Raw genomic sequence first — 26543 nt, forward strand, 5'->3', positions numbered from 1 at the left:
TCCACAGTTTGGAGCTATAATTCCGCTTGGCAAGCCTGGGAGCGATGGTGCAGGGGGAGGGGTATTCCTCTCGTTTCAGCCCCTATAGTGCAAGTGATACATTTCCTAGCAAGTCTACCTACTCAAGGCAGAGCCTTCAGGACAGTCGGGGTGTATAGATCAGGGATTTCAGCCAGCCAGGATCTTGTAGACGGTGGTCCAGTTGGAGAGCATCTGGCAGTAGTTAGACTAATTAAGGGGGTGAAGGTTAGCAAACCTCTGCAGGCAAAATATTCCTCCCTATGTGATGTTAACAGAATCCTACATTTATTAGAGCAATGGCCAAATAACTAGCTACTCTCGAGAAGACAATTACAATTGTCAGGAAAATCGTCCACACTACTTTGCCTAGTATCCTGTAGAAGAGTTTCAGACGTGAATGCTTTAGAGATTGACAGGAAAGTGTTCTATCCAGAGGGCAAAGCGTTTAACATTGCGCAGCATACCAAGACTAACTCCAAGGTGATCTCATATCCATATTTCCCGAACAACAGCAAACTATGCGTAGCACAGTGTATAAAGTGTTATAAAGCATCAACGGTAGCAGTAAGGCCACAGGGTGTCAAGCAACTATTGATAGCACGCAGAAAACCATATCAAGTAGTAGTGCCAGCCACCATAGCTAGATGGGTAAAAGAGATAATGGCTCTGGCAGGAATAGACATTACCATTTTTGGGGCTCACTAGACCAGAGGAGCGATGGCTTCCAGAGCTTTTGCAGCAGGAGTTCCACGGCAGGAGATCATGAAGACTGCTGACTGGTCAAGCGACTCAGTTATCAGAACCTTCTATTTCAAACCAGTTTCTAATATTGCCACAGCAGTTGTAGAGAGCTTTATAATGCATAATGCTTGTCTCCGGTCTTGACATAGAATAAAGATTGCCCAAGTGCTTAGCGCAGGTAGTCTTGACTCTATGAAAGACACAGTGGCGAGCATTACCCCTCCCAGTTGGAATACGTTGAATGATGATTAAACAGTATGTTGTGTTGAGATGACACGGACAGCGAATTACCCCTCCCTAACAATGCGATTCTCTTTTCAAATAGGAGAGGATCAGAAGAATACTCGAGATTAGTCGCCCCAGGGTCAGCAGGGAGAATATTGAGAGGAAGGCATGTAAAGTGGTTGGAATGCAGGACAGCTTGAGGCAGAGAAGTGCAGACGAAGGTACATAAGACTGTTTCTTAGACTGTTGCAGAATGTTAAAGCAGCATCTAAAAGAAGAGGAAGGGACCTAGAACAACAGGGATTTGTACCTGAGGGAGAGCCCTGATTGGACAGCAAGACAGAGGCTCAGGACTACAATGCTGCAAGGACTGAAGGGGATTGTATTTCTTGGCTATCTTTTCTCTCTATGTTTTGTTTGTTTTTCTTCTCATGTTTGCCTTGATTCCCATATATGGAGACAATGTATTCTTGATAGGCAGTTCTTCATAGGAATGGGTATTCTTGTTCCCTAGAGGGGAGTCATTCCCAGTGAGGTCCCACTTTCCCAGACCCCCTAGGGAGGGTCTTGGTGACCAGGCTCACCTCTATAGTCTCAAGGGGGCTGGCTCCTCTCTGGGGAGAAGGGCTGAATAGTCCAGATTCATCACAGGAACCTCATCTCAACGATAGTACATCCTTTTACTAAAACATATTTGAAATGTGAAGACTTAGTGTGCTTCAAATCAATGTTTGAATGATGCTTATTCCATTGGGCCCTTGCTTTGCTTGTGGTCTGTCCCAGATAACAGACACCACACAGAAAGTGAATGACATATATACATTGCTGCTATCACATGTCCCTTAGGACTTCTTTTTAATTGTGTAACCAACATGAGGATGACACACTGCGCTCGATAACTTTTTATAATTTAGGGGAAGATTCTAAGTTTTGGTGGACTCACTAAACAATGTTATTGTTTATATGTAGTGTCAACTTTCAATTGGAAGTTCCATAGGTTATTACTACATCTGTATGTGCACATAGGAGTGAGCTAGGCGGCTCCTCAGCGATTCGGGGATTACCCCGAGTTCCACCCCCTCGTGGGATATTTTGATGCCTTGTGGGGTAGGTGGCTTCTCAGTCATTCTTGAGTTCTCAATACTGTGACCCCCTCATGTTATGCTATGTCATATTATGTTGATTTATATTGTGCACCTCTACCACTCACGGGCAGTCTCCAGGCACTCATGTAGCTCTGCAAGAGAGGGGGTGGGGTGTTACTGAGGATACAATGAAAGTATAGGTTCAGAAGCAGGAGGAACTGGCGTCTGTGAGCGTTGTTTTGCATGTGGGAGTTGGTTTGGGAGGCCCTGTGTTTTATAACCGTATGGGTAAGTCTCAGTGCCTCAGATGTGTGTTAGTGTTTGAGTTTGTGTGTGTGTCATGTGATATTGAGAGGTACAGTGGTTGTGCGTACTGGTTAGTTGTATCCATTAGGGAACCAGAGTCGCGGATGGCTGTTAGTGTATGACTATCTATTGTGTTGGTATGTATGCGTTTGGTTGACGGATTTATGGACTATGTGTCAGGGGGATTCCTTCTAGGTGCGCTTCTATAATCTCAGAGAGATGGTAGGGTGTAAATATTAGATTGATTCTTGATGTGTTTATGTGTAGTGTGGTTAACCCATAGTCTAGTGTTGTGGCATTGGTTATGTAGGTGGAGCGGGAGGGGGAGATGTATTAGTAGGTCGGTCGTTTGGTGGACACTTTGGTGCGACTCTTTGGTTGCCGCTTAATGGTATTTACCAACGTTCTTGGCTGCGGTTTGTTGGCCCATTTCGCCCCCTCTGTGTGGGTGGTTGAACATAGTGCATTCCTTGTTGTTCGTCCAGTTTAGTTGTGGCCGTTGGGTGCGGTTCTGAAGTCTGGTGGCTTCTCAAAAGGGTGCGCAGCAGGAATTCTAACTAGGGGGAAGGTGCTCTGGCGGGCGTCCCTAGTTATGGCCGGTTACGGTGGGCCTAGTTGTGGGTGGGCCGCTTGTGGGGATGCTAAGGTTTTGTGGTTTACCTTTCTGAGTTTCCTTAGTGCATAATTGTGCGTGGTGCTATCCCTAAAATCTGTCCGTTGGTTGGGTGTCCTTCTTTCATAGCTCACTCTAGTGGTTGGGCATGGTTGGGGTGCCGGCAGGAAGTGGGGCGTGCAGTGTTCTGGTCCTCTAAGCTGTTGCAGCTGTTATCTGTCACTGTGTCCCTTAGTGTATTTCTTTCTGGTCCGTGATGTTATTGCTGCTGGTGTCCCTTTGCGGCTGTCATTGTCTGTTGAATAATCAGGTTTGGAGTCATTTCCTGAAGGTGATGTGGTCTTCTGTGGTTCTAACTTCATTGAGCATGGTGTTCCAGAATTTTGCAATTAGACGTAAGAATGCTGTTCCTCCGAATTTCCTTTTTTTCATATTGTTTTGTCTCTATTTGTGGGCAGTTGCTTGATCTTAGGTCCCTTCTTGGGCGATAGCGGCTGATCTTGTCTTGGAGGCATTCCACTTCAATTTAATACTTTTTTTTACTGGTAAACAGTGTAGGCATTTCAGAGCTGGAGTGATGTGGTCTCTTCTGTTTAATCTTAATAGGATACTGGCTGCTGTGTCGTGCACCCTTTGGAGTTTCTTGGTGAGTCCGGCATTCCTAGGTAGAGGCTGTAGTCAATTCTTGTAAGTATCGGGGATATGATTGTGAGGGTTCTGTGAGGGAAGGAGAGGTATAGGAGTTGTCTTCTGAGTAGTCTTAGGATGAAGAAGCATTTTCTTGTGATTGCATTGACTTGCTTTTTCCGGGATAGTCCGTTGTCCATAAGTATTCCAGGGTTATTTACTATGTTGGAAGTCTCCGGTGCATTCCCATGCCGGCCGCCCAGTCCAGTTGTGGATTACCTGCGTTCATTTCTCTGGGTAAGGGCATTCTTTCCATTTTTGACGGGTTCAGTTTGAGGTTGTTCGTTGTCATCCAATCGCAGAAGTCTGTGGGGCAGTTGTTGAGGCAATTATTTTGTTCCTGAGTTGTGTTCGTCTTCACAATCAATTGTGTGTCATCTCCGTAGTTGTAGGAGGTTAGTCTGTGGGTTTGAATGACTTTCATCAGTGGGCACATGTAGATGTTGAAAAGCAGGAGAGACAGACTGGACCCCTGTGGAACTCGGAAGGAGATTCTTTTGGTGTTTAAGATGAACACTGGTAGGTAGGTTCTTTCATTCGGTTTGTGAGGAATGATGTAAGTCACATTAGTGCAGATTCCTGTATGCCACATTCCAAGAGTCTTTTTAACAGTGTTGCATGGCTGATTGTTTCAAAAGCCGCTGATATATCCAATAGTATGACGGCCGTTTCCCACGTCGTCGTCTGTGTTTATTTTCAGGTCGTCCCATATCAATAGGAGCTCTAATTCTGTTCCTCCCATAGGTCTGAAGCCAACTTGTGACCCGTCGAGTATTCTGTATACTCATGGGGTATCTTGGTGCCTCACTGCTCTCCTCCTGCTATTGAGCTTAAGCCGCGTACCTTGTTCTCTGCAGCGGTGCTCGTCGAGGTTCTGACTTCTGCGCAATTGGATCATGTGCTTTGGTTTCTCCTGCCTGCGAACAACAGCACTTTGCCGTCGGTGATGGCAGATGCCACTTTTTCTCTCTTCCTCTCAGCGGCTCTGAGCTCCACTGGCTCCCTCCCAACCTGGACTCAGCCGTGTTTTGTGGGCTTCTGTGTTACCTCGCCCAGCACACTGACTGTGTGGGTCTGCTCCAGGCTCCTCCTGGAAAGGAGACGTTCCCTCCTCTGCGTGCATATGCAGGCTCGTCTCTCTCACCTTCAGGATGGATCTCTCACTCTCCCTATCATGGTCCCTGGTCCTACCAAGATCAAAATGGGAGCATCCATTGTTTCTGCTCTTCAGGCATGGATGTTAACAAACACAGATCAGAAACCAAACCATCCGCTTTTATAGGGTACTGCACATTTTTGCTATGCTCAATTCACATATAGCCAACAGACACATGGAATTCGGAGTCAAAAGGAGGAGGTGTGAAACCCTTACTTGTGGATTCCTTGTCTTCTAAAGGGGGTGTCACACCCAGTGGTATTCCACTATCTATTGTCTTATACGTGGTGTTAAGCGTAGTGGGTTTATCTCCCTAGTCCCAAAGTGGGTGGCTCCTCCTGGGGGAGAAGGGACACATTCTTGCGATTCCTTGCACTTTCTGGAGCTATGTTAAAGCTTACATATTTCATTTTATTACCTGCTGAAAGGCAGCAGCTAACCCATCTCCCAACCCTGTGATTTATGAGATCTTGTGTTCTCCATTTCAGATAAAAACATATGCGTAGGTGTCACTGTCAAATCACATAGGACAATTTGGGCACCTGGGGATCGGGTGCTTGCGGTATGCACTCATCAACGCCTCATGTTTCACACCTGCCTCCCCCTCCGTCATACTAACAACCCCTAGCCATACACTTTTATTGGGCAGCCACACACAACAATGCTATAAAAATGGCAGTGGTGCACTATACAAGACCACTTTACATTACACTACCATACGAATAATTGAAGATACTAGCCAGCATCATGCTTCTCTTCTGAGGCACTCATGAATAAGACACACAGACCAATAACAATCATCTAGACAATTGTCAAGTAGGATATTCTTAATGTCAATGTGGCCTGCATATCAACACATATGTGCCACAAGTATCCACTTAGTGGCTGATATTTGAGCCCAAGCCTACCCCAGATAGACTGATCAAGACCATGAAGAGCTCCCAGGGGATTCATCTAAAATGTATAAAGTACCAAACCACAGAAGTGAATATGAATTGCAAACAGAACGCCAAAACAAAAACAATAAACAATTGCATTTGCTAACTTGTGTTTCCTCTGGTCTTATCTGGCAGCATCCAAAACTGAGGCTAAATTACTTGAATGTCAAGCAGAATTCTAAGGCTGGATGTTTTCATGGATGTTGACCGAAATATGGTGCTAAATGGGGTATTGGTCATTTTTCCCTCTCCCCTCCTTGCAAACCCTTTTCGCTGTCACAGACTGCTATTTGTCTCTGCCGAGCAAGTCTCTCATGTTTTTCTTCATCATTGCTTGCCAACCATTGCATGATTGCTGTTGCTTCTTCCATTCATGAGATAACCTCCCTGTGTTTATGCACAATGATGATGCCAAAGGGGTAGATCCACCATTATCTAACAGCATCTTTGCGCATCAAGTCTGTCAGTGCCATCGTAGCAAGTTGTTTGTGTAACGTTAGGATATCTAAACTCTAAAACAGCATGAGTGACCATCAGATGTCATATTGTTTGATTTTGCTTCTCATATGAACAGTTTCTATGCCTTATAATTGTGGAACTTCACCAATATATTACTGGTCTTTATTTCACTGCTACACTGTGTTATTGCTTTTCCTAACCCACTCAATATACTCCGTGAAATATCATGGTTGTTTTAGGCTTTTCTCTAAAGATGTCACAGAGTAGCCCATTTGTGCATTTGTTTTGTGTTTCATTGATGGCAAATTGCCTGGCTTGCTTCTCTAAATCTTTCTTTTATTGAGTTATGGCCAGTGGTGAACTGGTATTCAGGAGACTCCATTATGCTTACCCGGTTACCCAGGGATTCCACATGTTTTTAGAGGGTTGATGTCTCTGCCTTCAGGCCAGCCTTGCTATCATTAAGCATTTACTGAAAGTCCCCCTTGATAATGTGACAATGTCATAGGGCCAACATCGTATCCTGTACACTGTCTGCCTGAGAGGACCCTGGCAGAACACTGATATGCACCCCAACCCAACCAGTTAAGCATCATAGGTGTTATCTGCCACAAGGAGAAGAAGGAATGCACAAGGAGGGAGGAGACGCTTACAGACTAATCGCACAGGATTTTGCCCAAACACCCTACCAGAGATCAGACTCAGGAAGTTAGGCTATCCCCAATCTATTTGTGTACCACCTGAGAGAACAACTAGTTAGTTATTACTAGGTTCAAAAGAAACATGAGATTTGGGAATGCATCTCCCAGGATGCATCATGTATAGAGTTCAAAATGCGGAGCGGCTCCAAAATGCCTGCCAGGGATTCAGAGGAAGATATGCTAAAAGGAAACACAAGAACATTCAGAGAGACCACTTGGACAACAGGTGCGGTTCCTTGAAGGGAAAAATCGAACTCATTCTAACCCTCTCTCTTGGTGGCAGTGCCTGTAAAATGAATTTACACCAGTGAGATACTTACTAGAGGTTTTTCGGTCCCTGGTGATGCCATTTTAAATACCTGAAACCGCAAACAATTTTCATTGCAGGGGAACAGCCAGAGGAGGAGGAAATCTGCTGTCCAACACCAGTTCCTGTACTGAAGACAGAATGAAAGAAATCTAAAATGGTGGCAAGCCTTTTAAAAATGTCTTCCCCTGGCCTGTGCTAGGAAACCAATTGTACAATCAATTTGAAAGTTTGCCCCAGCCAATGGGAGGATGATGAGATCTTTAAAACAGAAGCTAGGAATGATAGACAATGAGCCTCATCGCGAGTTGGGCGGTATCCCGACAGTATTACCGCCGGGATACCGCCCAAGCTTATATGGTTACCATGACTCGGTCTGGCAGTAATGGGTAGTCCATTTTAGGTGCATTAGCGCGTGCTAATAGTGCCACGCTAATTGTGCCTGAAAATGGGCGTTAAATTGGCATATTTACCCCCAGCTTAGAGCTGGAGGTAAATGGTGCCAGACTCGTGATTGGGCAGACCCTTAAATGCAGCAGTAATAGTGTTACTGTTGCATTTAAGGGCCACCGCCCAACTCGTGATGAGGCCCAATGTCTTTGGGCTCGGTGTTGAGGAGAGGAGTTTGTTGAGGAAGCTGGAGGGCACCAGAGAATTGAACTCCTTGAGTTCAGAAGAAAGGTTTGCTCCAGTGAGGATGAGCTGAGCCCCTGGGACCTCAGAAGAGGGGTACGCTCCAGTGATTGGGATGAGATCCCCATGCACCCAGAAGAGGGGTCCTAAGTATATAATCCTGAGTTCAACAAATATGTTTCCCAAGAACCTTTGTTACAGTCCCCCTGAACCAATTTTTGTTAGAAGGTTTTATGTTTTACTGTTGCCTAATACATCTCTTTAAAAATAATCTGGTGTCAGCATTAATGCATTCTCTCGGCCATGGGACAATATTTGCATGTAACTGGGTTAAGCAAGACACATGAGCAAGTGAAAGCAATAGGTCAGCTATTCTTTACTGCGCTACTCAGAGTGTTCATTGGCAGTTCTCACAGCACACATTTTCCCTGCCAATCTTAGTGTTTGCTGAGGCTCTTCAGTAAAATATCCCAGAACCCCTTTGAATTGTTGATTGATTAATGGCATGTAGTGCGTTTGCTAACCAGTGTGGTTTCTGTAACGCTCACCTGATTCTCGCAGAGGCGCCGGTCTTGACTGGGCGACTACCGTATCTTCAAAGGTGATGTGTAGCACCCGGTTGGCTCTTTGGGCTGGACCTCTGTGCACTGTATGCCTGACGTGTAGAGTAAGATGTCTGCAGATAGAAAATATGGGGTTAATGAACTGGGGTTATTGGGGTGTCCCTATCTCTTTCCTCTTCTCCTCTCCTGTAGACCCCCAAAGGTTAACGCTCTCACCTTAGGTAAGTGAATGCCGAGCTCTCCATCTGCCTCGGGGCAGGGTGCTGTAACCAGTTTCTTCACTGGATAGGTAGCGCAGGCCTCTTGACTTCAGAGGACTGCTGTCCGTCGTTTACTGCACGAACGGTAAGTTTCGAGTCATTCAAATGTCTTTAAAGTCTTTAGTAATGATGTCTCTTGTTTTGCAGGGTTCCGGCGATGGCGGATGACGGGCTGAAGTGAGTTGAAGATGGAGCCCGTGTGATGAATAGAAGCGCCTGGAAGCACGTAAGTAAGCGCTTGTTGCCTGCTTCACTATGCGCTCTAACTGTCTTTTTATTTTGCAGGTACGAGTTCGGAGCGGCTGCAGGGTGCCGGAATACCCACTGGATTAGATGTGGAAAGGAGTAATGGCACGTGAGTATTAAAGTTCCCCAATGTCTTTAAACGCACCTTGTTTTGTCTTTCAGATGCGGGATGCAGCGCCGAAGGCCTCCGGAGCGCACGAAGAGTAGGTAAGCCTTTGCCTTTCAGATGCCGGAATGCTAACCTGTTCTTTCTTGTCTTTATAGGTGTTGCTGAAGACTGGATTCAGGATGGTAAGCCTTTGCCTTTCAGATGCCGGAATGCTAACCTGTTCTTTCTTGTCTTTATAGGTGTTGCTGAAGACTGGATTCAGGATGGTAAGCCTTTTTCCTTAGCCCCAGGACCGGATGCAGAAGACACGATGAGCGTTCTGCTGCAGAGGTTTCAGAATTACGCAAAGCAAGATTCATCCACCGGGTGTGGTTTAAATAGCCTCCTGTAGTGCTTAGGTGTCTCCTTCCACAGCCACGCCTAAGTAAGAAAAGAGTTCCTGGTAAGAAAAGAGTTCCTGCCTTCCAGAAGAGTTCCAGTGTTCTGAATCTAGGGAGTGGCTCCAGCCCCACCCAACAGGAAAAGTAGTTCCAAACAGAAGAGGATCAGAGGCTCAACTGGCAGGCAAGTAAGCAGCATGGTCTGCTGAAGGTAAGTCCACCCAAGCATTATGAGCCCGGCGCTTCCAGCGCTGGGACTGGGCATATTTATGAGCCTGGTGCCACTGGCGCCAGGACTGGGTCCAAAAGGTCCCAATTGGGACTGGTTGGCACTCGGAACCTGGGTTATGGATCTGCTTCCAAGGGAGTTGGGAAAACCCTGACCTTTTGGAAGCAGAGATCATGACAGTACCCCCCCTCAAGGCCCCTCCCAAACCGGGCTTCTCCGGGGGTTTTGGCTTGTCAGGAAATGTTCGGTGAAATCTTTTGATTAGGCGAGGAGCGTGTACATATTCAGCAGGTTCCCAGGATCTCTCTTGGGGGCCGTAGCCTTTCCAGTCAATTAGGTAGAATAGTTTAGATTTGGAGATCTTGGAGTCCAGAATGCTTTTGACTTCAAACTCGAGTTCTCCATCCACTAGGATAGGTTTTGGAGATTTGGTTAGTCGGGTTTGAGGTTGCACGGGTTTTAATAGAGAGACGTGGAAGACCGGATGTATCTTCATGTGCGGGGGCAAGTCCAACTTGACCGCTACTGGGTTTACTATGGCAGTGATGGAATAGGGACCAAGGTATCTTGGGTTGAATGTGCGTGGCCCTTTTAGAGATAGATATTTGGTGGATAACCAGACTTGATCCCCTACTTGATAGTGAGGGGCTTCCTTCCGATGTTGATCTGCTCCTTTCTTGTATTGTTCTTTAGCCCTTTGAAGGTGAGAAACAGCTTCCTTAAAGGCTTGGGTGATTGTAGAATGCAGGTAGTCTACTGCTGGTGTTTCAAGATCTTGGAGGGGATCCAACTCCGAGGTTCGAGGGTGACTGCCGTACAAAAGAAAAAACGGGGTTTTCCCAGTTCCCGAATGGACAGAGTTATTGTAGGCATACTCGGCTATCCAAAGGATATCTTTCCAAGTTTTTTCAGTTTGTTGCAGCATGCAGCGTAAATACTGTTCCAGAGTTTGATTGGTCCTCTCGGTTTGTCCGTCGGTCTGAGGGTGGTGACTGGTCGATAGTCTCACATCAATTTGAGCCGACCGACAGCAACTTCGCCAAAAATGAGAAATAAATTGACTACCTCGATCCAAAATTAGAACCGAAGGAAAACCGTGCAGTCGGACGATGTTTTCGAGAAATTCTCGGGCCAGAGTTGCTGCTGTTGGCAAGCCTTTGAGCAGAATGAAATGCGCCATCTTGGAGAATAAGTCCACGATTACTAGAATCGTATTGTATCCGGAGCATGGAGGTAGATCGGTGATGAAGTCCATAGAAAGCGTATGCCAAGGGCGAGGTGGGATGTCAATAGGGCGTAAGAGGCCTGCTGGTCTTTCCTTTTGACTCTTGTTTTGGGCACATACTCCACAGGACATTATAAAGTCTCTGATATCTTTTTTCAAAGACGGCCACCAGAAGTAGCGCTTGATCTTTTCTGAGGTCTTGGCTATACCGGGATGACCTTCCATTAAAGAGTCGTGATAACAAGAGATTACTTTTTTCTGTAAATCTGTGCTGGGTAGGTATAATCGTTCTTGGAAATACAATAAGTTGTCCTTTACTGCAAAGTCCTTTCCCTGCAGATGCCAATTCTGTATGTCTGCTGGAGTTACAAGTTGCCTGGCTTTATCCTTAACTTCCTCTATGGATTCTGTGGCGATTACACCCAGAATTCTTTGTTCGGGAATGATTGGTACAGGTTTAGGGTTGACCAAGTGTTCTTCCACTCCCATCCGAGAAAGGGCATCGGCTTTACCGTTCTTTGTACCAGGTCGATAGGTAATTATGAAGTCAAACTCGGCAAAGAATAATGCCCAACGGAGTTGTCTAGAGGATTGGGCTTTTGCGGTCTTCAAATATTGCAGGTTTCGGTGATCCGTAATCACAGTAACGGTGTGTCGGGCCCCCAGCAGATAATGCCGCCAAGCCTTAAAGGCAGACTTGATAGCCAAAAGTTCCTTGTCAGTAATCGTGTAATTGATTTCAGGAGGCGAGAATTTGCGGGACCAAAATGCCACGGGATGCAACTGATTGGTTACCGGGTCCTTTTGTGATAGAACTGCCCCCATGGCAAGGCTTGAAGCATCAGTTTCCACGATGTAGGGGAGTTCGGGGCGAGGGTGTTTTAAGATTGGTGCAGAGATAAATTTAGTCTTCAAATCCTGGAAAGCTTGTTCCGCCTCGGTAGACCATTCAAAACGTTTGTTTTTCTTTAACAAGGCAGTGATGGGCTGGACTATTCGAGAGAATTCGGGGATAAACCTGCGGTAAAAGTTAGCGAAGCCTAACATGCTTTGCACACCTTTTACGGAGGATGGTGATGGCCATTTGAGAACTGCATCGACCTTCTTTGAATCCATACGCACTCCGCCAGGTGATAATATGTATCCCAAGAATTCAACTTCAGTCACGTTGAAAACACATTTTTCCAATTTAGCGAAAAGTTTGTGTTGACGCAATCTTTCGAGGACCATTTTCACGTGTTTCCGATGTTCAGATTCCGATGAAGAATAAACGAGGATGTCGTCAATGTAAACAACAACACATACATCTATGAGCTCTCTGAGGACATCGTTCATAAAATATTGAAAGGCGGCCGGGGCATTGCAAAGTCCGAAGGGCATGACCTGATATTCAAATAGCCCATACTTGGTGCGGAAGGCCGTCTTCCATTCATCGCCCTCTTTTACTCGTACCAAGTGGTAAGCTCCTCTAAGATCCAGCTTTGTATATATGCATGCTTTTCTGACTTGATCCAGGAGTTCAGGGATCAAAGGTAACAGATATCTATTCTTAACGGTGATCTGGTTCAGGGAGCGATAATCGATACAAGTTCTAAGGTCTCCTTCCTTTTTTGGAACAAAGAACAAAGCTGAAGAAGCAGGGGACTTGGAAGGACGGATAAACCCATTTGCCAGGTATTGCTCCAGGTATTGTCGAAGGTGAAGGTTCTCAGGCTCGGTGAGGGCATAAATTCTACTACAAGGAGGAGTAGATCCAGGTATCAGGTCTATCTGGCAGTCATAAGACCTATGAGGAGGTAGAGAGTTAGCCTGATCCTTCCGGAAAACATCTTGGTATTCTAGGTATTCGGGAGGTAACTGGGGAGTCTCTGAAGAAATTGCGGCCAGTGCAACACCAGGTGGAGGGTGACAAGTAGAGACACATTCTGGAAACTGGACCGTTCTTGCTCGCCAATCGATCAGAGGATTGTGTTTCTCTAACCAAGGTATTCCTAGAATAATCTGAAACTGAGGGGCCTTGATCACATCGAACACGATCTTCTCATGGTGTCCATCTTGACTTACTAGCGTCACCTCTTGAGTGGTATGCGTTACTGGCCCGGAGGCTATCTCCGTACCATCCACCGTAGTAATGACGTCCTTTACAGCCTTGGGACAAAGAGTTAGATTCATCCTCAAAACCATTTCATGATCCACATAATTGCCGATGGCACCGCTGTCGACGTAAGCTTCAATTGCATGTAATCGATCCGGATTATCAGGGCTAATGAGGACCATAGGTATCACGAAATGCGAGGTCACGGAACTGGTTTTCACGCTCGGCAAGAGGACCTCTATTCTTGTCGGGCGAGGTCGTTTCCCTGCTCAGAGTTTGTAACTTTGGTAACTGCAGCTCCTACTGCCTTCTTGGCAGGTTTCACCGGACAGTCTCGAAGAAAGTGCCCTGAGTTTCCGCAATATAGGCATAATTGCAACTGTTTCCTCCTTTCCCGCTCCCTTTGTGTTAGAGGACCTTTCAGACCCCCTATTTGCATGGGTTCCCCGGAGTCTACTCCTTTGGAAGGAGTTGGCGGTTTGGAAAATACTCGAGCATCAAACTTGGAACAATCGGCCTTCCTGTTCTGCAGCCTGTGATCTATTTGAACGACCAAGTCTATATAATCCGAACAGTCTTGTGGGGGATTCACTACTTGGGCTAAAACGTCTTTGAGCTCTCCACGTAGACCTCTATAAAACAGCGTAATCCTTTTGTCCTCAGGCCATTGAGTTTCCACTATTAGTCTATTGAAAGATGCAATATAAGCCAAAAGGTCTTGATTACCCTGTCGCAACGAAAGAAGCTCATTCTCCAAGGCCTGCCCCTGTGAATGTCTTGTGAACAGTTTTTCCATACTAAGCTGAAAGGCTTGAAAATCATGGAGAACCGGATCATCTTGATTAACTAGAGGGATCGACCAGTCTGCCGCATTGCCACTAAGGTACGAAAGTACAAAAGCTACTTTTGCTTGATCAGTTGGAAAGGCTGCTGGCCGGCATAAGAAGTGCAAACGGCACTGATTGATAAATACTGCAAACCTCTTTGGGTCACCAGAAAATCGTTCGGGCGGAGCCAGAGGTACATTCCCAGGTAGGTTGATCTGCACTGGATTCATAGAGGATGTTGAAGGAAGATTTGCCCCTGATGCGGGTAACGGGGTCTGTCCGGCTTGTGACTGTAGCACTTGTCTAGCAAGATTGTCTGTTCTCTCCTTGGAAATAATTAGTTCCCTTCTTAGAGCATTCGTTTCCTGACGAGCTGCATGCACTTCTGCCCTTAGTTCCCCAAGTAACCGGGCTAGGGGGTCAGTATCCGAGGTTTCCATAGCGCCTGGGCGAGAGTTTTGCGGTAGGCTTTGCGTTCTGTAACGCTCACCTGATTCTCGCAGAGGCGCCGGTCTTGACTGGGCGACTACCGTATCTTCAAAGGTGATGTGTAGCACCCGGTTGGCTCTTTGGGCTGGACCTCTGTGCACTGTATGCCTGACGTGTAGAGTAAGATGTCTGCAGATAGAAAATATGGGGTTAATGAACTGGGGTTATTGGGGTGTCCCTATCTCTTTCCTCTTCTCCTCTCCTGTAGACCCCCAAAGGTTAACGCTCTCACCTTAGGTAAGTGAATGCCGAGCTCTCCATCTGCCTCGGGGCAGGGTGCTGTAACCAGTTTCTTCACTGGATAGGTAGCGCAGGCCTCTTGACTTCAGAGGACTGCTGTCCGTCGTTTACTGCACGAACGGTAAGTTTCGAGTCATTCAAATGTCTTTAAAGTCTTTAGTAATGATGTCTCTTGTTTTGCAGGGTTCCGGCGATGGCGGATGACGGGCTGAAGTGAGTTGAAGATGGAGCCCGTGTGATGAATAGAAGCGCCTGGAAGCACGTAAGTAAGCGCTTGTTGCCTGCTTCACTATGCGCTCTAACTGTCTTTTTATTTTGCAGGTACGAGTTCGGAGCGGCTGCAGGGTGCCGGAATACCCACTGGATTAGATGTGGAAAGGAGTAATGGCACGTGAGTATTAAAGTTCCCCAATGTCTTTAAACGCACCTTGTTTTGTCTTTCAGATGCGGGATGCAGCGCCGAAGGCCTCCGGAGCGCACGAAGAGTAGGTAAGCCTTTGCCTTTCAGATGCCGGAATGCTAACCTGTTCTTTCTTGTCTTTATAGGTGTTGCTGAAGACTGGATTCAGGATGGTAAGCCTTTGCCTTTCAGATGCCGGAATGCTAACCTGTTCTTTCTTGTCTTTATAGGTGTTGCTGAAGACTGGATTCAGGATGGTAAGCCTTTTTCCTTAGCCCCAGGACCGGATGCAGAAGACACGATGAGCGTTCTGCTGCAGAGGTTGCAGAATTACGCAAAGCAAGATTCATCCACCGGGTGTGGTTTAAATAGCCTCCTGTAGTGCTTAGGTGTCTCCTTCCACAGCCACGCCTAAGTAAGAAAAGAGTTCCTGGTAAGAAAAGAGTTCCTGCCTTCCAGAAGAGTTCCAGTGTTCTGAATCTAGGGAGTGGCTCCAGCCCCACCCAACAGGAAAAGTAGTTCCAAACAGAAGAGGATCAGAGGCTCAACTGGCAGGCAAGTAAGCAGCATGGTCTGCTGAAGGTAAGTCCACCCAAGCATTATGAGCCCGGCGCTTCCAGCGCTGGGACTGGGCATATTTATGAGCCTGGTGCCACTGGCGCCAGGACTGGGTCCAAAAGGTCCCAATTGGGACTGGTTGGCACTCGGAACCTGGGTTATGGATCTGCTTCCAAGGGAGTTGGGAAAACCCTGACCTTTTGGAAGCAGAGATCATGACAGTACCCCCCCTCAAGGCCCCTCCCAAACCGGGCTTCTCCGGGGGTTTTGGCTTGTCAGGAAATGTTCGGTGAAATCTTTTGATTAGGCGAGGAGCGTGTACATATTCAGCAGGTTCCCAGGATCTCTCTTGGGGGCCGTAGCCTTTCCAGTCAATTAGGTAGAATAGTTTAGATTTGGAGATCTTGGAGTCCAGAATGCTTTTGACTTCAAACTCGAGTTCTCCATCCACTAGGATAGGTTTTGGAGATTTGGTTAGTCGGGTTTGAGGTTGCACGGGTTTTAATAGAGAGACGTGGAAGACCGGATGTATCTTCATGTGCGGGGGCAAGTCCAACTTGACCGCTACTGGGTTTACTATGGCAGTGATGGAATAGGGACCAAGGTATCTTGGGTTGAATGTGCGTGGCCCTTTTAGAGATAGATATTTGGTGGATAACCAGACTTGATCCCCTACTTGATAGTGAGGGGCTTCCTTCCGATGTTGATCTGCTCCTTTCTTGTATTGTTCTTTAGCCCTTTGAAGGTGAGAAACAGCTTCCTTAAAGGCTTGGGTGATTGTAGAATGCAGGTAGTCTACTGCTGGTGTTTCAAGATCTTGGAGGGGATCCAACTCCGAGGTTCGAGGGTGACTGCCGTACAAAAGAAAAAACGGGGTTTTCCCAGTTCCCGAATGGACAGAGTTATTGTAGGCATACTCGGCTATCCAAAGGATATCTTTCCAAGTTTTTTCAGTTTGTTGCAGCATGCAGCGTAAATACTGTTCCAGAGTTTGATTGGTCCTCTCGGTTTGTCCGTCGGTCTGAGGGTGGTGACTGGTCGATAGTCTCACATCAATTTGAGCCGACCGACAGCAACTTCGCCAAAAATGAGAAATAAATTGACTACCTCGATCCAAAATTAGAACCGAAGGAAAACCGTGCAGTCGGACGATGTTTTCGAGAAATTCTCGGGCCAGAGTTGCTGCTGTTGGCAAGCCTTTGAGCAGAATGAAATGCGCCATCTTGGAGAATAAGTCCACGATTACTAGAATCGTATTGTATCCGGAGCATGGAGGTAGATCGGTGATGAAGTCCATAGAAAGCGTATGCCAAGGGCGAGGTGGGATGTCAATAGGGCGTAAGAGGCCTGCTGGTCTTTCCTTTTGACTCTTGTTTTGGGCACATACTCCACAGGACATTATAAAGTCTCTGATATCTTTTTTCAAAGACGGCCACCAGAAGTAGCGCTTGATCTTTTCTGAGGTCTTGGCTATACCGGGATGACCTTCCATTAAAGAGTCGTGATAACAAGAGATTACTTTTTTCTGTAAATCTGTGCTGGGTAGGTATAATCGTTCTTGGAAATACAATAAGTTGTCCTTTACTGCAAAGTCCTTTCCCTGCAGATGCCAATTCTGTATGTCTGCTGGAGTTACAAGTTGCCTGGCTTTATCCTTAACTTCCTCTATGGATTCTGTGGCGATTACACCCAGAATTCTTTGTTCGGGAATGATTGGTACAGGTTAAGGGTTGACCAAGTGTTCTTCCACTCCCATCCGAGAAAGGGCATCGGCTTTACCGTTCTTTGTACCAGGTCGATAGGTAATTATGAAGTCAAACTCGGCAAAGAATAATGCCCAACGGAGTTGTCTAGAGGATTGGGCTTTTGCGGTCTTCAAATATTGCAGGTTTCGGTGATCCGTAATCACAGTAACGGTGTGTCGGGCCCCCAGCAGATAATGCCGCCAAGCCTTAAAGGCAGACTTGATAGCCAAAAGTTCCTTGTCAGTAATCGTGTAATTGATTTCAGGAGGCGAGAATTTGCGGGACCAAAATGCCACGGGATGCAACTGATTGGTTACCGGGTCCTTTTGTGATAGAACTGCCCCCATGGCAAGGCTTGAAGCATCAGTTTCCACGATGTAGGGGAGTTCGGGGCGAGGGTGTTTTAAGATTGGTGCAGAGATAAATTTAGTCTTCAAATCCTGGAAAGCTTGTTCCGCCTCGGTAGACCATTCAAAACGTTTGTTTTTCTTTAACAAGGCAGTGATGGGCTGGACTATTCGAGAGAATTCGGGGATAAACCTGCGGTAAAAGTTAGCGAAGCCTAACATGCTTTGCACACCTTTTACGGAGGATGGTGATGGCCATTTGAGAACTGCATCGACCTTCTTTGAATCCATACGCACTCCGCCAGGTGATAATATGTATCCCAAGAATTCAACTTCAGTCACGTTGAAAACACATTTTTCCAATTTAGCGAAAAGTTTGTGTTGACGCAATCTTTCGAGGACCATTTTCACGTGTTTCCGATGTTCAGATTCCGATGAAGAATAAACGAGGATGTCGTCAATGTAAACAACAACACATACATCTATGAGCTCTCTGAGGACATCGTTCATAAAATATTGAAAGGCGGCCGGGGCATTGCAAAGTCCGAAGGGCATGACCTGATATTCAAATAGCCCATACTTGGTGCGGAAGGCCGTCTTCCATTCATCGCCCTCTTTTACTCGTACCAAGTGGTAAGCTCCTCTAAGATCCAGCTTTGTATATATGCATGCTTTTCTGACTTGATCCAGGAGTTCAGGGATCAAAGGTAACAGATATCTATTCTTAACGGTGATCTGGTTCAGGGAGCGATAATCGATACAAGTTCTAAGGTCTCCTTCCTTTTTTGGAACAAAGAACAAAGCTGAAGAAGCAGGGGACTTGGAAGGACGGATAAACCCATTTGCCAGGTATTGCTCCAGGTATTGTCGAAGGTGAAGGTTCTCAGGCTCGGTGAGGGCATAAATTCTACTACAAGGAGGAGTAGATCCAGGTATCAGGTCTATCTGGCAGTCATAAGACCTATGAGGAGGTAGAGAGTTAGCCTGATCCTTCCGGAAAACATCTTGGTATTCTAGGTATTCGGGAGGTAACTGGGGAGTCTCTGAAGAAATTGCGGCCAGTGCAACACCAGGTGGAGGGTGACAAGTAGAGACACATTCTGGAAACTGGACCGTTCTTGCTCGCCAATCGATCAGAGGATTGTGTTTCTCTAACCAAGGTATTCCTAGAATAATCTGAAACTGAGGGGCCTTGATCACATCGAACACGATCTTCTCATGGTGTCCATCTTGACTTACTAGCGTCACCTCTTGAGTGGTATGCGTTACTGGCCCGGAGGCTATCTCCGTACCATCCACCGTAGTAATGACGTCCTTTACAGCCTTGGGACAAAGAGTTAGATTCATCCTCAAAACCATTTCATGATCCACATAATTGCCGATGGCACCGCTGTCGACGTAAGCTTCAATTGCATGTAATCGATCCGGATTATCAGGGCTAATGAGGACCATAGGTATCACGAAATGCGAGGTCACGGAACTGGTTTTCACGCTCGGCAAGAGGACCTCTATTCTTGTCGGGCGAGGTCGTTTCCCTGCTCAGAGTTTGTAACTTTGGTAACTGCAGCTCCTACTGCCTTCTTGGCAGGTTTCACCGGACAGTCTCGAAGAAAGTGCCCTGAGTTTCCGCAATATAGGCATAATTGCAACTGTTTCCTCCTTTCCCGCTCCCTTTGTGTTAGAGGACCTTTCAGACCCCCTATTTGCATGGGTTCCCCGGAGTCTACTCCTTTGGAAGGAGTTGGCGGTTTGGAAAATACTCGAGCATCAAACTTGGAACAATCGGCCTTCCTGTTCTGCAGCCTGTGATCTATTTGAACGACCAAGTCTATATAATCCGAACAGTCTTGTGGGGGATTCACTACTTGGGCTAAAACGTCTTTGAGCTCTCCACGTAGACCTCTATAAAACAGCGTAATCCTTTTGTCCTCAGGCCATTGAGTTTCCACTATTAGTCTATTGAAAGATGCAATATAAGCCAAAAGGTCTTGATTACCCTGTCGCAACGAAAGAAGCTCATTCTCCAAGGCCTGCCCCTGTGAATGTCTTGCGAACAGTTTTTCCATACTAAGCTGAAAGGCTTGAAAATCATGGAGAACCGGATCATCTTGATTAACTAGAGGGATCGACCAGTCTGCCGCATTGCCACTAAGGTACGAAAGTACAAAAGCTACTTTTGCTTGATCAGTTGGAAAGGCTGCTGGCCGGCATAAGAAGTGCAACCGGCACTGATTGATAAATACTGCAAACCTCTTTGGGTCACCAGAAAATCGTTCGGGCGGAGCCAGAGGTACATTCCCAGGTAGGTTGATCTGCACTGGATTCATAGAGGATGTTGAAGGAAGATTTGCCCCTGATGCGGGTAACGGGGTCTGTCCGGCTTGTGACTGTAGCACTTGTCTAGCAAGATTGTCTGTTCTCTCCTTGGAAATAATTAGTTCCCTTCTTAGAGCATTCGTTTCCTGACGAGCTGCATGCACTTCTGCCCTTAGTTCCCCAAGTAACCGGGCTAGGGGGTCAGTATCCGAGGTTTCCATAGCGCCTGGGCGAGAGTTTTGCGGTAGGCTTTGCGTTCTGTAACGCTCACCTGATTCTCGCAGAGGCGCCGGTCTTGACTGGGCGACTACCGTATCTTCAAAGGTGATGTGTAGCACCCGGTTGGCTCTTTGGGCTGGACCTCTGTGCACTGTATGCCTGATGTGTAGAGTAAGATGTCTGCAGATAGAAAATATGGGGTTAATGAACTGGGGTTATTGGGGTGTCCCTATCTCTTTCCTCTTCTCCTCTCCTGTAGACCCCCAAAGGTTAACGCTCTCACCTTAAGTAAGTGAATGCCGAGCTCTCCATCTGCCTCGGGGCAGGGTGCTGTAACCAGTTTCTTCACTGGATAGGTAGCGCAGGCCTCTTGACTTCAGAGGACTGCTGTCCGTCGTTTACTGCACGAACGGTAAGTTTCGAGTCATTCAAATGTCTTTAAAGTCTTTAGTAATGATGTCTCTTGTTTTGCAGGGTTCCGGCGATGGCGGATGACGGGCTGAAGTGAGTTGAAGATGGAGCCCGTGTGATGAATAGAAGCGCCTGGAAGCACGTAAGTAAGCGCTTGTTGCCTGCTTCACTATGCGCTCTAACTGTCTTTTTATTTTGCAGGTACGAGTTCGGAGCGGCTGCAGGGTGCCGGAATACCCACTGGATTAGATGTGGAAAGGAGTAATGGCACGTGAGTATTAAAGTTCCCCAATGTCTTTAAACGCACCTTGTTTTGTCTTTCAGATGTGGGATGCAGCGCCGAAGGCCTCCGGAGCGTGCGAAGAGTTGGTAAACTTTTGTCTTTCAGATGCCGGAATGCAGTGTGAAGACCTCCGGAGCGCACGAAGAGTAGGTAAGCCTTTGCCTTTCAGATGCCGGAATGCTAACCTGTTCTTTCTTGTCTTTATAGGTGTTGCTGAAGACTGGATTCAGGATGGTAAGCCTTTGCCTTTCAGATGCCGGAATGCTAACCTGTTCTTTCTTGTCTTTATAGGTGTTGCTGAAGACTGGATTCAGGATGGTAAGCCTTTTTCCTTAGCCCCAGGACCGGATGCAGAAGACACGATGAGCGTTCTGCTGCAGAGGTTGCAGAATTACGCAAAGCAAGATTCATCCACCGGGTGTGGTTTAAATAGCCTCCTGTAGTGCTTAGGTGTCTCCTTCCACAGCCACACCTAAGTAAGAAAAGAGTTCCTGGTAAGAAAAGAGTTCCTGCCTTCCAGAAGAGTTCCAGTGTTCTGAATCTAGGGAGTGGCTCCAGCCCCACCCAACAGGAAAAGTAGTTCCAAACAGAAGAGGATCAGAGGCTCAACTGGCAGGCAAGTAAGCAGCATGGTCTGCTGAAGGTAAGTCCACCCAAGCATTATGAGCCCGGCGCTTCCAGCGCTGGGACTGGGCATATTTATGAGCCTGGTGCCACTGGCGCCAGGACTGGGTCCAAAAGGTCCCAATTGGGACTGGTTGGCACTCGGAACCTGGGTTATGGATCTGCTTCCAAGGGAGTTGGGAAAACCCTGACCTTTTGGAAGCAGAGATCATGACAGTTTCTCACCCTATTCCTATACGTTTCTATCAGTCTCGCTGCTTTGATTGCCCAGATTCTTCTACAATCATTCAAGAGCTTGAGGACTCCAAATTCGATTCAGTCTCCTGAGAATCTACACAACCCAAAAGCTGGTTCAATGGGAAGGTACACTCTCAAGGGGGCCTCCAATCATGTTTTAGCCCACTGTGCCTTACAAGTGGAGACATGAATCAGCCCAGTTTAAGGTTTTCAGGGTGATATGTGCATATAGTACATCCACTGTGTCACAGCTCTTGCTAATTAATTGTTAGCCTCAAGAAAACACCAGCTACTTTGAATGTGATAGCTTGTAAACCTTCCATGCACTGACTATCTTCACAAATTCCCAGAATGACCCCAGGAATTGTGTTATGATACACCTGACTGATTCCAATATTTGGCCTTCCTGTTACAGTGTATTCTTGTACCTGTCCAGGTTTACTGTTTCCACTGTGGACTTTGCTTGGATCACTAGTTTCTGCAAAGATAGGCACCAGCCTGGTCATTAAGGTCAATGGCATTGCAGCTTCTAATCAGAGTGGTCCATCCCTATTTGGGTCTGATCTTCCAACAAGCAGCCTCGGGCAATATACATTACCCCTGTCTCTTTTATATCTTCTAGTGCCACTCATCAGGGGCCCCTTCAGATTGTTTTCCATGACCCTCTGCAGATCCCCCCCATCTCCGCTATGTATCCACTGTCCTTTTCTTTCTAACTTGGTGGGCTTCACCGGCAAACATTCCTCTCATTTGTGCGAATCCATGACATCTTGAGACTCTGGGTCACATCTCACTTAACCTCCTCTGATCTGCCACTGTTGGACTCTCGCAGGCGCAAGGCGTGGTCTACTCGTCCTGGACCTCATCGCATTGTCAGTCGTTTTCTTGTGGGTAGTTAATCATGTTTAAATCTTGATCTTATCCATGACATCCTTACTCAGGTCTGCAAACACCATTATTTTATTGCCTCCCCAGGCAAGATCCTTCAGCTCCTGGGCTTTCCTCAGCACCAACTCCTTCACAGGGAATCTTAGGAATTTTACAATAATATGTCTCGGCCTCTCCCCCAGGGCTGGTTTAGGTCCAAGAGACCGATGAGCTCTCTCTATTTCCAGTGAAACAGCCGTATCAATATTCAGCAATTTAGGCAAGTTTATTGAGGAAAAGATAAAAGCTTGAGAAAAGAACCTAAAATACTACATGATTTATCCAGCAATTTTGAAGATAGTGGTGGAAGGTCGACTGCATTCATTCACTGAGAGCAAACTGGCAGATAATTTTCTGACTGATTTGAATTTGGACCCAATGGAAGACACTTTGTCAGGTTTGGAGCCCAAGGACAGGTTGAGGAGGAAAAAGGGAAGACCTGACTCCCACTAGACTGTGGTCCTGTACAGATGCTCTGTTGCACGTGTTTTATTTTTTTCAATGTTTTATTACATTTGGTATTGCTTTATATTGATGAAAATGGCCGCCGCCTGTACTCCGTTAATCACAACGGATTTAGAATGTTTACATTCTTGAAGGTGATTCATGTTTGCCTGTACTTTCCGTGTTGTTGAGACTGAGAAAGGCACCTTGTTTTGTTACGTTACGTGCTTCCTGTTTGTCACGCCCTCTTCATTTACCGAGCATGACCAAAGTGGTGAGGCGGGAACGGAACACAACCGGATCGCTCTGTGCGCCTATACCGTCATGGTGGTGATTGCATGCTTCAACTACTTTACTCTCTGCGGAGGTTGCCTGATTCAGTGTTCAGGGCTTCAACTTTACGCGGCTTCGTTCCAGCTTGCAGTGTGTCCTGTCCCCGTTTGCTCCTCTGCAACTTGGGTAAGCTCAATGAAGCAGTTTCAGAGACTAGTGTTTGTGCACAGCGTTTTGTTCTGCAGGCTTTCCTGTTGACTATCCTGGAGATCGCTGGATCAAGCTTATTACGGGTGGTGTGCATTGGCCCAAACATCCCGTTGTTGTCATTTCAACGAGCGGACTACCTCCTCCTGATTGGTATGTTTACTTATGTGGACAGTGCTGAATCCCGCTGCGGGGGTGGTGCAAAGACAATGGTATTGACCTGGCGTTGAGGCTGGGTAAATGGGTATGGACCTGGAATGGCTTCCGATGTGTTTTTTGGAGTTGCATCCGTGGATTGAGACTTTTTCCACCCGCAGATGTCTTTGAATGTTCTAAATTCCAGTATTCTAACGGGAACTAAATTGGAAGCAGCTTTTTAATTCTCTATGTGTTTGCAGCTGTATGCACTTCGCACTCCATGAGTGTCCCGCTGCTGTGGTATCTTCTGCTGTGCTGTCTCCATTCGCTGGTGTGAGGTACTGTTGTATAAGTTGATTTACATGCGAACTTGGAAATGGATTGATGATCTATATAAAGGGGGAGAAAATGAAAAAAACGTTGGAATGTCGTTCCCTATGTGACTGGACATGGAGCTGTTGGAAGGCATGGCACGTTGTGTGACTTTTCGCAGCCAAGTTGCCCTTAGAAGAAAATCACCTGGTCACAGCTGATTTCGGGGGGGCTTCATATAGCTTTCACATGACTACGGAAGGATCTTGAGCACATAAGTCTTCAATGATCCATGGTTCATTTTCCATGCTTTCATGGGGGTGGCCCTATGGTTTTATCTGGTGTTTTCCTTCAATGCCTTGTCCCTCTCTTTCCATTTGAGTTCCGTTAGTGAGGGTTTGGGGTAATTTGCAGCTCTATTTCTTGAACCCGGTTACTGCAGTGCTGGGGATATGCGTAAAAAGATTAATGGTTTGTGTTGGATGCTTCATATGTTCTGCGGGTCTACTTGGGGGAACTGGCCTTTTAATCTTCTTTATACATTGTTAGATTCTTTTGTCACATAACATGTCCTTATTAGTGACATGCTATTATTTGTTAATCTCATTGGGACTGTTTGGATTTGATCTAATGTGATGTATTCATTATATACGTGACATGTCTCCTTGTGTTTAGTTGTGACATTATAATTTAATCGGGTGGGTTCTCTGGCTTTTCTTTCTATGTTTGATTAGTGGGGCATACATGTTTTCATATACGACATTGAATGCGGATGATTGATGTATAGGGGGTGCCATTGTGGTGGGCATGGACACTGTACCCTAGATCATGCCTTCACTTATACTTGGTGTGGTGTTGTAATGCATTTTGGTGATGTTGGACCTGGGGGCAACTTTGATTGTTTAAATGCACTTGATTTGGATTTTAGCTACATATTGTTATGCTGTTGTGTTTATCTGCTTATGTCGGTGTATGATCTTTTTTCGATATTGGGACTGTTTGAATTTTTGAAAAATGTGTGAGGGTGGGTGTAGCTAGGGGGCAGGCATTGACGGTAGTTGAGGTGCAGAAGGGTGTGGTGTCGAGATATTTGCTGGTTGACATGTTGATTGGATTGACTGCTTGTCTCATTTTACTTGTGGAGTTAGGGGTAATCTCTGCTGATTTTGATGGGGGGTGGAGTTGTGGGTTTATATTTCAACAGGAGTTTGGCGTATTAGTGGTTGACTTAGTATAGGCTTTGAGATTAGTGGTTAGGAGATTGTATGTATGCAAGATGTTCCATGAGTGTGTTTTTGCTTGGCATGGACGTGAGGAGTTGGTGGAGATAAGGGAATTCGCATGATCTATATTGATTTCAAGGGAGAATATTATTGTATTTTTTTTTAATATAAGGTTTGGGTTTGGAATTTCGCTTCTGGTGTGTCTGGTTCAGAATGGTTTACTTATGCTTTCTGTTTGTTTGTTTGTTTATGTGTTTTTTGTTGTTGTGTCTAAATTTTCTTTTATTTATTTTCACTTTTCTAACCCTGCCTTTGACCTTGATGGTTACTGCTTATATTATACAGACCTGATTTGGAAGTTATGGTTGCGTTAACGTTTGTTTCATGGAATGTTAAGGGAATTGGGAATGCTGTGAAACGACGCAAGGTTTAAGCGAGATTGTGGAGAAGTGGAGCTGATGTGTTCCTTCAAGAAACTCATCTTGATGAACGTACTGAAAAATACTTGGCCAACTCAAAATATTCTAAGGTTGTTTCGAATTGCTATGATTCTAAATCTAGTGGGGTGAGTATCTTGTTTAGGAAGGGCCTGTCGATTAAGATTGAAAAGACGGTTGTGGATGAAGAAGGTAGAATCCTGGTACTTGATGTACTCCTTGATGGGAAATAAATGACGCTTGGTTCTGTGTATGCTCCGTGCTCGCCAGCCGTATCTTTTCTCAATCAGTTGGGCCTTTTGTTGGATGGTATGGAGGGTGATTCATTTGTGTTAGGCAGTGACTTTAATTTAGTGATGAATAGTAGGATGAATCGTAAATCAGAGTGTAGATATTACAATGAGATGATTAGTGAGGAATTGAAGGCATTTGTATTTAAATACAATCTTATAGATATATGGAGGGAACTTCATTGTGGTGCAGAAGAGTTTTCCTTTCATTCACCTGTTCATGACTCTTTCTCCAGAATTGATTATTTCTTTATTAGTGAAGCCTTGAGTAGTCAGACAGTCTCAACGAATATACTGGAAAGGAGTATCTCTGATCATGCTTTATTGGACCTCTGGTTAATTTTGGACAATGTGGGTGCCAAGACAAGAAGGTGGAGAATGCAAGCCGAAACCCTGAAGGATAAGTTGGTTACGGAGGGCTTAGATACATTCATTGGTCATTACTTTGAGGAAAATATAGGCTCGGCTGATATTAAGTCTGTTTGGTATTGTTTTAAGGCAGTCTTAAGGGAAGAATTGCTAAGTAGGTCTGCCCATGTGAAGAAGAAAAAGCAAAATTAGATTAGTGATCTGGAGACAGAGATCAAAGATTTGCAGCGGGTTTGTGCTAATGATGG

General features: G+C 46.0%; 1 protein-coding gene across 3 annotated transcripts in view; it reads left to right on the forward strand.

The window, feature by feature from the left end:
* The window catches only part of LNX2 (ligand of numb-protein X 2), an 858121-nt gene that overhangs the window by 375683 nt on the left and 455895 nt on the right, over positions 1-26543 (forward strand). The window lies entirely within an intron of this gene.

Source organism: Ambystoma mexicanum, chromosome 7q, assembly GCF_040938575.1.
Source record: "Ambystoma mexicanum isolate Mex_15411 chromosome 7q, UKY_AmexF1_1, whole genome shotgun sequence".
Taxonomy (NCBI): Eukaryota; Metazoa; Chordata; class Amphibia; order Caudata; family Ambystomatidae; genus Ambystoma; species Ambystoma mexicanum.